At 52.0% G+C, this 11,753-nt stretch overlaps 1 long non-coding RNA gene across 3 annotated transcripts; it reads right to left on the minus strand.

The window, feature by feature from the left end:
* Positions 1-2,803: 2,803 nt before the first annotated feature.
* Positions 2,804-11,431, minus strand: LOC109320269. 3 transcript variants are annotated; one of them, XR_002103765.1, is made up of 4 exons: positions 11,421-11,431; positions 6,394-6,414; positions 5,390-5,831; positions 2,804-3,080 (listed from the first exon to the last, which is right to left on the minus strand). It is a non-coding gene; the product is annotated as an uncharacterized LOC109320269 (long non-coding RNA). The 3 variants fall into 3 exon arrangements; XR_002103764.1 differs by having other exon boundaries at positions 2,804-4,617; XR_002103763.1 differs by lacking the exon at positions 2,804-3,080 and having other exon boundaries at positions 5,172-5,831.
* Between the last annotated feature and the right edge of the window lie 322 nt (positions 11,432-11,753).

Consider the following 11,753-nt stretch of genomic DNA (forward strand, 5'->3'; position numbering starts at 1 on the left):
ACATGCAAATATTCGCCTTCCCATTGGCTCCCGGGGAATAAGGGCGGGGCTTCCCCTCCGCCTTTGCCCACTCCGAAGTTCAGCCGGCTCGGGCGAGGGGGCTCCTGCCAAGCGGCGGCCCCCACAGACTCCCGTAGTCGGGGTGAAGGGCAGCCCAGGTAGCAGCCTCTCTCCTGGGGGAGCAGGGATCCTCCCCCCACCCCTTTCAGGGCAGTCAGGGTGGCTGAGACCCGCTAAGAGCCGGTCACAGTCCCCAAAGCCCCCTGCAGTGCTCCCAGGGCAGTTGCAGTAGTCCTGCCTCACTCATCCACAGCCCCCCCCCCCTCTGTCCCCAGCCATTACCCCTCAACCCCGTGATTCATCCAAGGTGCCTGGCATTGCTGCTTGGCTTAGTCCAGGGAAAAGGAGATCAGGGTTAAGGGCCAAGGGATTAGCCTCTGTCAGGTGTGACTGCAGCTGCTGGGATCCAGGGGGCTCCCGCAAGTTAGGTAGGGTGTTCACAGGGCCACACGGCTCCTCTCTTGCCAGTCCCAGCTCTCATGTCCCCTCCCAGGGGATCTTGCCCAGGCTCCTTCTCCCTGTTCCTCCCCTCCTCCCCCCACTTCTAGCCACATGCTTCTATTTCTCAGCCGGGAGCGAGTGCAGGGTGGCTGATGACTTCACCCCAGCTATTCTTGTACCTACTCCACTACCCACCTCTTTACTCATGAGCCAGCACAGAGCATGTCTCAGCACTTCAGGTTTGCCAGCTGCCAGAGCCATCCCCATGTGGCTGAATCTGCTTGGTCCATGGTACAAGGATCCCAATGAGCTTCCTGTTGCCCAGCTGTGCCATGGCATGGGATCCTGCCCTAGAGATCATGCTGCGAGCATGGCATGGATCTGCCCAAGGGAGGTAGCACCAGCTTCCTCTTTGCTGCCTGGTAACTTGCAAATAATAGGATTATAGGGCTGGAAGGGGACTCATGAGGTCCCCTGGTCCTGCTCCCTGCTGAAGGCAGGATCATCCCTGACTAAACCATCCCAGTCAAATGTCTGTTTAACCTGCTCTTGAAAACTTCCAAGGATGGCAATTCCACCACATGTCTAGTCATTGCTCCTAGTTCTGTCCCTACAGCCATAGAGAAAAGCCCATCTCCAGGCTCTCTCTACTTGCCCTTCAGGTATTTAAAAACTGTTATCAAATTCCTCCAGTCTTCTCTTCTCCAAAGTAACACTAGTTCTTTCAGTCTTTCCTCATACGTTTTGCCTCCCAGGCCTGTAATCATTTTTGCTGCTTTGCACTTGACTGTTTCCAAACTGTCCACTGTGGTGTGGTGCGGTTCTCAGTGCCCAGACCATGTCACTGCCCAAGTTGAAGGAATCCACCAGACCCCTGTGCTAGAATAGTATCACCAGGTACTGTGGAAAGGAGGCAGGTCTGTGTAGTTTGGGGAGTGGGGATGAGAAAGGGGCTAAGCAGCACTCATGTATTAGGGTGCTGGCTGCTTGTACAGGGCTTGGGAAGGGAGCCCCTCCTGGCACCTCTCTAGAGCAGTCGTGCTTACCCTTCCAGCCCGATCGGTGCGCTGCATGAGTGGCACAGAGCCAGGTTGTGGGCCCTATCCTGCATGCGGGGTCAGTTTGCTGGTATGATCCCACCTGACCCTGCATGCTGGATCTGGCCACGGAGTCACTCCATGTGCTGGCTGTACCATGGATGGTGATGTAGCATGCAGGGCCACATCATCTGTGGGGCTCCCCATGGGTCCAAAAATTTGGCAGCAGGGGAGTGGCAAGTAATGCTGCCACCATTCCCTTGCCATCAGATTTCCATGACGCGGCTCCATGGGCCAGATCTGGCTGGTGAACCAGGGGTTGAGCACTGTTGATCTAGGATGTGGCTTGGGAGGCCAGAGTCTAAGTGCTGCATCCCCCTGCAGCATCGGTTAATGGGACAATTACTTCCAACAGGGCATTCGGGGAGCTGTGATCTGTCGCACTGTGGATGAATCTGGCCTGGTCTTCCAGTCCTTCCTGTCTGGGTCTGTTCTGTACATGAATGCCAAAGAGGCATGTGATGAGTTTAAGCCTTTTCTCCTTAGTGTCCCCTGGACCTGAGCCAGCCCCGAGCTGTGCCAGGCAGCGCTCTGCCCAGATCAGCCTTCCCCACCAGCCCCAGCCACAAGAGCAGCCCAAACAAGATGGACGAGAGTCAGGGGCTGCTCACCCCTGTGAGATGGTCCGTGTTGCTTTAAGGGTACAGGATTTGGCCCCAATTCCCTTCTGGGGTCCAGGGGAGCTCCATCAGCCCCATGGAGAGACTCCAGTTTTCCACAAGACTGGCTCAGAGGTGAATCACTGCCGAGGATACCTGGGGCTGGCCTGTGCCCACAGGCTGCACTTGCAGATCTCTGTGTTTGCTGGCATGTATCTGTTCTGTGCACCCTTGCCATAAGGCTCTCACCCCCTGGAGAGACACCAGCACCCTATCAGTGTGGCCCCAACTAAGCTGCCACCAGTACTGCTCTGCCAGATTCCCTCTCTGCCATCCCATAATGCACTGCTCCCTCCAGCAGGGGCTGTCAGGTAACCCCATTTGTACCCCCTCCTGGTGACACTTCTGAAGGGTGGGTGGTGACGGCAGTGGCTGCCAGCTGTAACAGCCCTGCAGGCCCAGCCTGGCTGCCCATGGGGTGACACTCCCACACAGAGACAAGATCTCTCAACTCCCAAAGAACCAGGGCCAGAGGATGCAGAGGCCACCGGCTTGAGACAGCAGTGAATGACCGTCATCGCCACAGAGGGATGATTTACCGCAATGACAGCTATGAGCAACTTTGTTATATGGAACAAAAGAATTAAAATGCACCAGAGCCCCCTGGCCTGGCTGAGCCACAGCAGAGATGGAACATTTTATAAGATGTTACTGGCAGGGTTTTGTACAGCTCTCGTCATCCTGGAGCTCAGGGTGGGGGAAGTGGAAGGGGAGAGAGGCATCACTGTTGCTGATGGGCTCCATAGGGCTTCCTGTTCCTCTGAAGATCCAGTCCCTGGATTAACCCCGAGTGTGGGATCCAGCCCTGTCCCACTCATCTGACCTGCAGAGCCAGAAGGTTAAGCACCTCAGTTAATCTGATTCATGGGGCCTGTCTACAGAAGGGTGTGTGGACCACAGGGTGTATAGATAGCACTGAGATAAGCAGAAAACAATGGGTGCAGGGGCTGCTATTGCTAGGAGCATATCCACAGCACCACAGACTGCAAAGCCACGGGTCTGAGTGAGAACCCCCCGGGGAATAAGCTTGCTCTGACTAACCCTCTAGCTGTGTTCAAGCCAGCTGGGTTGTGCCTGCACAGCTGCAGCAATTGCAGCATCCACAGAACTTGCACCTTAGTGTGAGCCTGAACTTGCCAAATGCTCCTAATACCAAGGGGTCATTAGGATTTGAACCTGAAGCCAGTTGCTGTGCTGGCACTACTTCTCCCTGGGAGCACTACCCCTTTCCAAGACCTTGACCCCACCATGCAGCCACCTCTCCTAGAGCATAGGCCAGCCCCTGGGCCAGATATGAGATCTGGGCTGCTCCCTCTGGCTGTCCTGCTCTCTCCACAGTGGCATGTGCTTGCATCACTCTGAGAGCACCAGGGCTGGCAGACTGGAGGGCAGAGGTGGGCTTGGCTCCAAGCTAATCTTTTTCTTCCCCTAAATCCAACCCCCTTGAGAGCTCACAGCCTGGCTGTGGATGATAACGACTCCCAGGACCTTCAGTTTGGATGGAGCTTTGATGCTTTGTGTCATCACAAATGTACTTGAAATTTGGACATAGAGAGGCTCCCAGAGAAAAGGCAACAGCTGTCATTGGCTTTAGATCCAAGGGCCCCTTTTTGCAGCACAGGCAGAGGCCTGGGGTCCCACCTGGAGCTGGGTAAATCCTGCATAAAAGACCTTCACCATGGGTGGGTTATTCCACCAGAGTCCACAAGGGGGGTAACAGTTGCACCTTTCTTTGAAACAGCAAGTGCTAGGTGCTGTCTGACACAGGGCACTGGGCTGGATGCCCTCAGTCTGGGCCTGCTCAGCACCCACTGTGCTCACATCTCCATGTATTCATGTGCCACAAATATTCGTATTTCACTGGCACAGGCCCTGACCCTCCTCCACCCCAGAAGCAGATGTTAAGAATTGGCCATTGCTGGTATATAAAATTCACATTTGGGGGTCATTGAGCCAACTGAAGGACAGAAATAGGGCTGGGTGGGAACACTAAGCCCATCACAGCTGAGCGGTGCAATGCCCTTGGCAAAACAATCACCCTTTGCTATCTGAGCTGCCCAGAAACCCTACTGCAAGCACCAGAAGTGATGTTGGGCAGCAGAATCCTGACTGCCACTGGTTGTGCCCTCATTTCTGCCAGTCCCATGGCCCCAGCTGGGGTTCCAACTCCTCATTTGGGAATGTGGCTTTGGGGACCTGGAAACTGCTGGAGGAGTCTCAATCATCGGAGCTTCATTCACAGGACCAGATGCTCTGCTGGGGCAATGGAAGCCAAAGGGATGATGCTTGTCTATGTCACTGGAAGGGTGGTCTGTCGAGTCAGCCATTCGTCAGGCACAATCTGCTCCAGTGTCCTCCCACTATAAGGCATCAGCATAACGATGGGTGGGCGAGCAGGACATGCGCCCTGGACACTGCCTTTCCCCATCCCCTACCCTTCCACACCTTTCACCTTCCCTGCTGCAGCTCTGGCTCTGGCAGCAGAGAGGGCAGAGCAGAAGCAGCAGCAGTGTATGATGCAGGAGCAGTGGCTGGAGTGTCACTGCCATGGGAGAAGATGTCCCTTCCTTTCTTGCTGCCAAAAGCTGGTGTTTAAGTGGCTGCTCAACACAAGTTGGAAGCAAAAAAGAAGGTGACATCCCCCCATGGCAGTGAACCCCTGGCTGCTGCTTCTGCACCATGTGCTGCCAACAGCAATGGAACAGAATTGGCCAGTTAAGCCTCTGCTAGGAGATCTCTGCTCTCATCTTTCTGACCAAAACCCCGCTGTTATTCACATGCTTCATTGCTTGCCAGGCTGCCAGTGTGCTCTGAGCTGCAGATTGCAAAGTGAACCTGCTGGCTCATGGTGTGCTACCCTCCTGTTTACAATCCAACCAGCAGAAGGCGCCAATGTCTATCCGAGCAATGTTCACCTGGGAAAACGCAGTATTTTCTCACATACAACATACCCTGGGATATAATGGGCACTTTGTTTTTGCAAGGCAGAACCAAGGGAAAAAAGTCTTCCCTTGTAGTAAGTGACTGAGTAGCAGCACTCATTATTCATTATCCTGCTCATTATGCAACTCCCGATGAGTCCTGCAGATTTTCCCTTCACATTTGCCCATAACAAACAGAAACTGTTCTTACCATATTTCTCACACATGATGCACACGGAAGTTTACAGCAACTGTTTTTTGTCAGAAAACCAGGTGGTCTTGCCTAGTGGTTAGACATATGAAGCAAGGAGTGCAGTCTAGACCAGTTCCAGGGAGCTGGGGGGTATGGAGGAGCCTGGCACCAGAACTGGAGTCAGGACCTAAACCCAAAGTCAGAACAGGTTGGGCTCAGAAATTGCAGCTGGAGACATGGCAGTAGTCAGAACCAGAAAACCAGCAAGGAAATGCACTGAAAATCAGTGTCAAGAGCTTTCACCTTTGCCTGGACAAGGAGAATATGGGCTGCACCTGGCTTTTAAGGGCTGGCATATGTGGGGCCTGCTGTCTGTGGCTTCAGAGAACTGGCTGCCCTGAATGCCTCACTCAGTCAAGCTGGGATCAGGGTGCTGCTCTGGGCTTGTTGCAGGTGGCACCTGTTCAGGGGACAGAATCATAGAAAATTAGGGTTAGAAGAGATCACAGGAGGTCATCTAGTCTAACCCTTTGCTCAAAGCAGAACCATTCCCAACCAGATCATCCCAGCCAAGGCTTTGTCTATTGGGGCCTTAAAAGCCTCCAAGGATAGAGATTTCACAGCCTCTCTGGGATGACTTGCCCTGATCTCCCAATTACAACCTGCTGGGTCCAGGGTTCTGGTCTGGGCCTCATTACATTTGAGGGAAATGTACGAGTTGTTCTTGGGCCCCCTAGGCTACCAGTTCACTCCCTGCACAGGTGCCAGACCGGCTGCTCCATGATCGTCCCCTGTCCCACCTCTCCTCAAAGCTCCCCAGTGAAGGAGACTCCACAGCTGCCATAGGTAGTTCTGAGACAATCTAGGGCATTTTGCTTTAAATACTGTCAAGCTGGGATGAAGAAGATGTTCCTATCCATGCTAGATTTCATGATGTCAAACTCACTCCACAGGTCACCAGCTTTGTGACAGGCAGTGCCCTTAATCCGCTCAGGGTGGGAGCTATATGGATTCCCTCCCACCTTGTGCTGGGGGGCTGAGATCTGGTGGCTAAAGGTATCCTAGATCCACAAGTCCAGCCTGCTGGGAGTGAAAAGGCAAAGGGTAGTAAATGCTTTCCACTTGTGGGCTCTGGAGGTCACAGATGTTCCTTCCCCCCCAGCTTCAGCTTTTCAAAGTGCATTTTTTTCCCATTCACAGGAGATGGCTTAGCCCAGAGCTTCCACTGACTTTGCTCCCTGGTAATCTTGCAGCCCCCTGCTGTGAGGCTCTAAGAAAAGCCTTTTATGCATAACACAGCAAAGCCAGGCATCAGATGGACCCTCTCCCCAGCTCCCACCCTGGCTGTGTTTTGCACCAACCCATTTTAGGTAGGTACCCAAACATAACCCTGCTAGGGAGACTTCTAAGATGTGGCCCACCTCAGAAGTCAATTGAGATTAAGACACCTGAAAGGGGCAACACAAGGGATGGAGATCTGGGGGAGGGGGGTATTTACTTGAAATGAGGGCAAAGAGCAGTACTGGGGCACTGGGCACAAAAAGGTCACTGGGACTTATGCCCTCAGTCTCTTTTACACACATTAGGAAGCCCCTCTCCACTCACCCATCCTTGCTTGCCCTTTTCTGCATGGGTCCAGGGTTTAGTCCAGAGTTACCTGTGTCTGGGGCACTGCTACCCCCTGCTGGCATTGTGCAGAACAGCACAGTCTGACAGTCCCAGGAACGAACTGGTGCCGACTTGCCCCAGCCTTAGTTTTAAGCCTGCTGCCGGCTTCTCGTCCTGTCTGGCATAGCTCCCCCTCTGCAGTGCTGGGTCTATAGCTGGTGCTCCTGGGTTGTTCATTCAGTACTGACTGTATTTGCTGGAGCTGGAGGAAAGCTTGACTCTGTCCCCAGTCACAGCAGGATGCAACCCCCACTGTAAGGGGATCAGACCTCTATATCAGCATTAGACTGGCTATTTGCTCCCACCGCACCCTCGGCCTTGTCCTCCCTTGTGATGCATGAGAGCTGCCTGTGGGTGAAGAACAGGGCATATGGGGTAAAGATGAGGGTAACTGAAAGGCCAGGGGAGGGCAGACAGGGTAGGAGTGCCCCTGCTCTAACTCCTATCAGGACCCCCCTCTCACCCTGATTCTTCTGTCTGGTTCAGGATGCCTTAGGGTCTCATGGGCTTCCTCACCTTTTGATACACAGAAGGCCCCTGCACTGGACAGCCATGAGGCCAGTAAAAGACTGAGGCCTGTGGTGGGGACCAGAAAGTCCTCTCAGTCTACCCTCCCGCCTACAGGGGCTAAGGTCAATGGGGGTCCATATGGTGCCCTTGGGTCAGAGCAGAGGGAAGATGGGCTTAGGCTCCTTGACAGTGAACTGGGATGGGGGTGCAGGGAAATATGGGGGGGCCAGTTTTCAGGAAATTCCATCCCTTGCTCCTAGCTTTCAAACAACTGTCCCAACCTTGCCAAACTCACCCTCAGAAGCATGTTCTCCACTACACAAAGACCAAAGGGAACCAGGTTAGGCCAAAACAATTGCAAAACAATTCAACTCATCTTCCCTACCCCCACCATCCACTTTCCTCTTTATGCCTCACCAACAACATCTTCACTGCCACTGTGATCCACACTCCCCAAAGAAAGCCATCAGAACCAGTGGCACCTACACATGCCTGTCTGTGCTAGTGCATGATAAATCTCATCCAGCACACCTAACAGCTTCTGGAAAACCCTATGCATGAAACCAGCCCAGCACTAGGCCCCAGGCTGAAGTCCCCAAGGAAAATGAGAGGATAGAAATGGCCTATCACTGATGAAAAAACATTTCTCACAAACCACCCACTCCGTCTGACCTCACCAGCATTGTCCTCAAGGCAGACCTGCACACTATGGGCCTGGGAATAAAATCCATAACTTAGCTGCACACCAAAAACCGTGGATGGAACAGAGACATTGGTTTTATGACTCGTTATATAACTCCCCTTTCCTCTGTTAACTTCTCTTTGCTTCACAGGTGCTAACTGCCCACTTCCTTTTCTAGAGAAGTGGGCAGATTTGTTAACATAATTAGGCCAGACTAAAGCAAGTGTTCGAACTTGTATGTAGCCAGGAGAGTGACTGCTCCATTCCCAACCCTGATGAAGGGCATCTGAAGCCTCAAAGCTCATCTCCCATCCCTCCCAAATATACAACCTGGTCCAAAAACAGGTATTACTTCACCCCACAGATCTTGTTTCTCCCTTATTGCTGCACCATCACAGCCACTGAAGTCAGCCAGCAAGGCCATGGAGTGCCTGGACTCAGGCCACAGAATTCCTTGAAGAGAAAGACCAAGACTTTGGACATGATGGTCTATCTTGTGAGGAGCAGACAGTAAATGTGACATATTCATAGTAGCTGGGTTGCTGAAGAGATGCTACAGGGTCCCACACTAGCAGAACCTTCCCTGTCCATGAAGCATTCCCAGGTCGGGTGCAGTGCCACCCTCCATCCCAGACAGGACACAAGTGTGTATATAATGGAGGCCTGCCCCTTGCCTCCATTGCCTGCCAGGGGACATGGAGTCTCTAGCCAAATGGGGATAATAGGGGGCAATACTAATGGATGTTAGTCAGCATCAGTGAAGAGTCCTGGAGCCTCCTAGACCGGTGGGGATTAACCTTTTTGGCAGACATGCCACAAATTAGCCCTACACTGTCTCCAAGTAGCACTCTGATACCTTTCTGCTGCCTCTTCTGCTCTGCTTTCTGCTTCCTGCCCCATGCCTCATCTGTCACTCTGTTTTGTGCTCCCTGTCCCATCTGCAGCTGTTCCCTCCCCAGTCCGCTGCACGGCTTACACAGAGGCTACTAGTGCCACTTGGGATATACAGCTTGGCTACCCTCTCCTAGACCATAGAAGCCAACTTTTTGATAGGTGTTCTGCATAAGCCCTGCTCTCCCATCCCCTTCTTCTGCCTGATCTCATACTCCGTTTTCTACTCTATGCCCCATGCTCCCTGCCTAACTGGTTGCTTTGGTTTCTAGTCTCTCCCTGAGCTGCCACATACCACACACAGAAGCTACCCTTGTCCTAAGCACTAGAATGAACTGACTAGTGAGGGTTTCATATAGAGATGGGTGCCAAACAGCTTACACAGTAAAAACATGCAGTTGTGGGAGGAAACAAAACCATTCCTACATTAGGATCAAGTTTGCTAAATTATTTGGGCCAAAAAAAAAATCAGGAAAATAAAAACATTTTTTCCTCCAACATTTTCCAGCATGAATGATTTCCACTTCTTATTTAATGAAATGGGAGCGGTGTAAAAAAAGAATGTGAAAATGAGACTAAACAAAAGCTGTGGCTTAGGGTCAACTAAATGATTCACTCAGTCCATATGGAGCTTTTGTTCCCATTTTGCCAAGAAAAATTAAAAAAAAATGGGTTTGGGTGAACCCAAAGTTATAGAATCATAGAAAATGAGGGTGGGAAGGGACCTCAGGAGGGCATCTAGTCCAACCCCCTTCCTGCTCAAAGCAGGACCATCCCCAGCTAGATCTTCCCAGCAAAAGCTTTGTCTAGCTGGGTCTTGAAAACCCCCAAGGATGGAGCTTCCACCACCTCTCTGGGTAACCTGCTCCAGTGTTTTACTACCCTCCCTGTGAGAAAATTCTTCCTAATATCTAACCTAAACTTCCCTTGCTGCAACTTGAGACCATTGCTCCTTGTTATGTCATCTGCCACCACTGAGAACAGTCTAGCTCCATCCTCTTTTGAACCCCGCTTCAGGTAGTTGAAGGCTGCTATTAAATACTCCCTCAGTCTCCTCTTCTCTAGACTAAATAAGCCCAGCTCCCTTAGCCTGTCCTCATAAGTCATGTATCCCAGCCCCCTCACCATTTTTGTTGCCCTCCGTTGGACTCTCTTTGCTCTATTTGCTCACATCCTTTCTGTAGTGGTGGGCCCAAAGCTGAACACAGTACTGCAGATGTGGCCTCACCAATGCTGAATAGAGGAGAATAACCATTTCCCTTGACCTACTGGCAACACACCTACCTATGCAGCCGTATGCCATTAGCCATCTTGGCGACAAGGGCACACTGCTGGCTTATATTCAACTTATTGTCCACTGTAACCCCCAGGTCCTTTTCTGCAGAGCTGCTGCCCAGTCAGTCATCCCCCAGCCTGCACTAGTGCACAGGATTGTTCTGTCCAAAGTGAAGGACTTTGTACTTTTCTTTGTTGAACCTCACAAGATTTCTTTTGGGCCAGTCCTCCAATTTGTCTAGGTCACTCTGAATCCTAGGCCTACCCTCCAGCATATCCAATACTCTCCTCAGGCTTGGTGTCATCTGCAAACTTGCTGAGGGCGCACTCTTTGCCATCTTCCAGGTTGTTGATGAAGACATTGAACAAAACTGGTCCCAGGATCTACCCCTGGGGCACTCCACTTGATACAGGCTGCCAACTAGACATCAAGCCAATGATTACTACTCTCTGAGCCTGATGCTCCAGCCAGTTTCCTATCCAACTTTCAGTCCCTTCATCCAGCCCATATTTCCTTAGCTTTCCTGCGAGAACACTGGGAGAGACCGTATCAAAAGTTTTCCTAAAATAAAGGTACACCACATCCACCCATCTCCCCACATCCACAGAGCCAATCATCTCATCAAAGAAGGCAATCAGGTTGGTCAGACATGACTTGCCCTTGGTGAATCCAGGCTGGCTGTTTCTAATCACCTTCTTCTCCTCCAAGTGCTTAGAAAGGGATTTCTTAGGATCTGCTTCATGATTTGCTCCATGATTTATTCTTTTGGGGTTCAGGCAGTGAACCAAAACCATTAACTACTGGCCCAGACCCATGCATATATAAAGGGAGGAAGGTCATTTGCCCCTCTAAGGAGCTCTCCAATCCCCCCTTCTGTGTTTTCAGAAAGGAGGGCCATTAGGTAGGTTTCATTCTTTAGCTCTGAGGTGCAGGCAAGGAGTGAGGAGTGGGTCTCTCCTTACCCCCCTGTCAAACTACTCATCTGAAGGCTGAGAGCATGGTGGCCATGGGCAGGACATGACATGGATGTGGGGCTGGGCCTCCAAGTGGGATGCAGTGGGGCAAGGAGGAAAAAGGCTGAGGCTTATTGATACCATAGCAGCTGCCATGAGGGACTGTCAACTGCCAGCTCCTAACAGCTCTCATTGGTGCTGGAGGAAAAGAGATCTGGTGACGGATGGAGAGACCGATGTGGAGAGAGGGGTTCCTATGGCTATAGGGCTTAGATAGAAGGACAGGCAGGCAGCTTGGGCCTCCTGACTCAAGAGAACCTGTGCAGCTGGGAAAGCACTGGGGCCATTCAAGATGGGAAAGCGCTAATGATTTCCCTCAGTAGGAAATCAGAGAATCATGGG

This window comes from Crocodylus porosus, unplaced genomic scaffold (genome assembly GCF_001723895.1).
Source record: "Crocodylus porosus isolate Cpor-Errol unplaced genomic scaffold, CroPor_comp1, whole genome shotgun sequence".
NCBI lineage: Eukaryota > Metazoa > Chordata > Crocodylia > Crocodylidae > Crocodylus > Crocodylus porosus.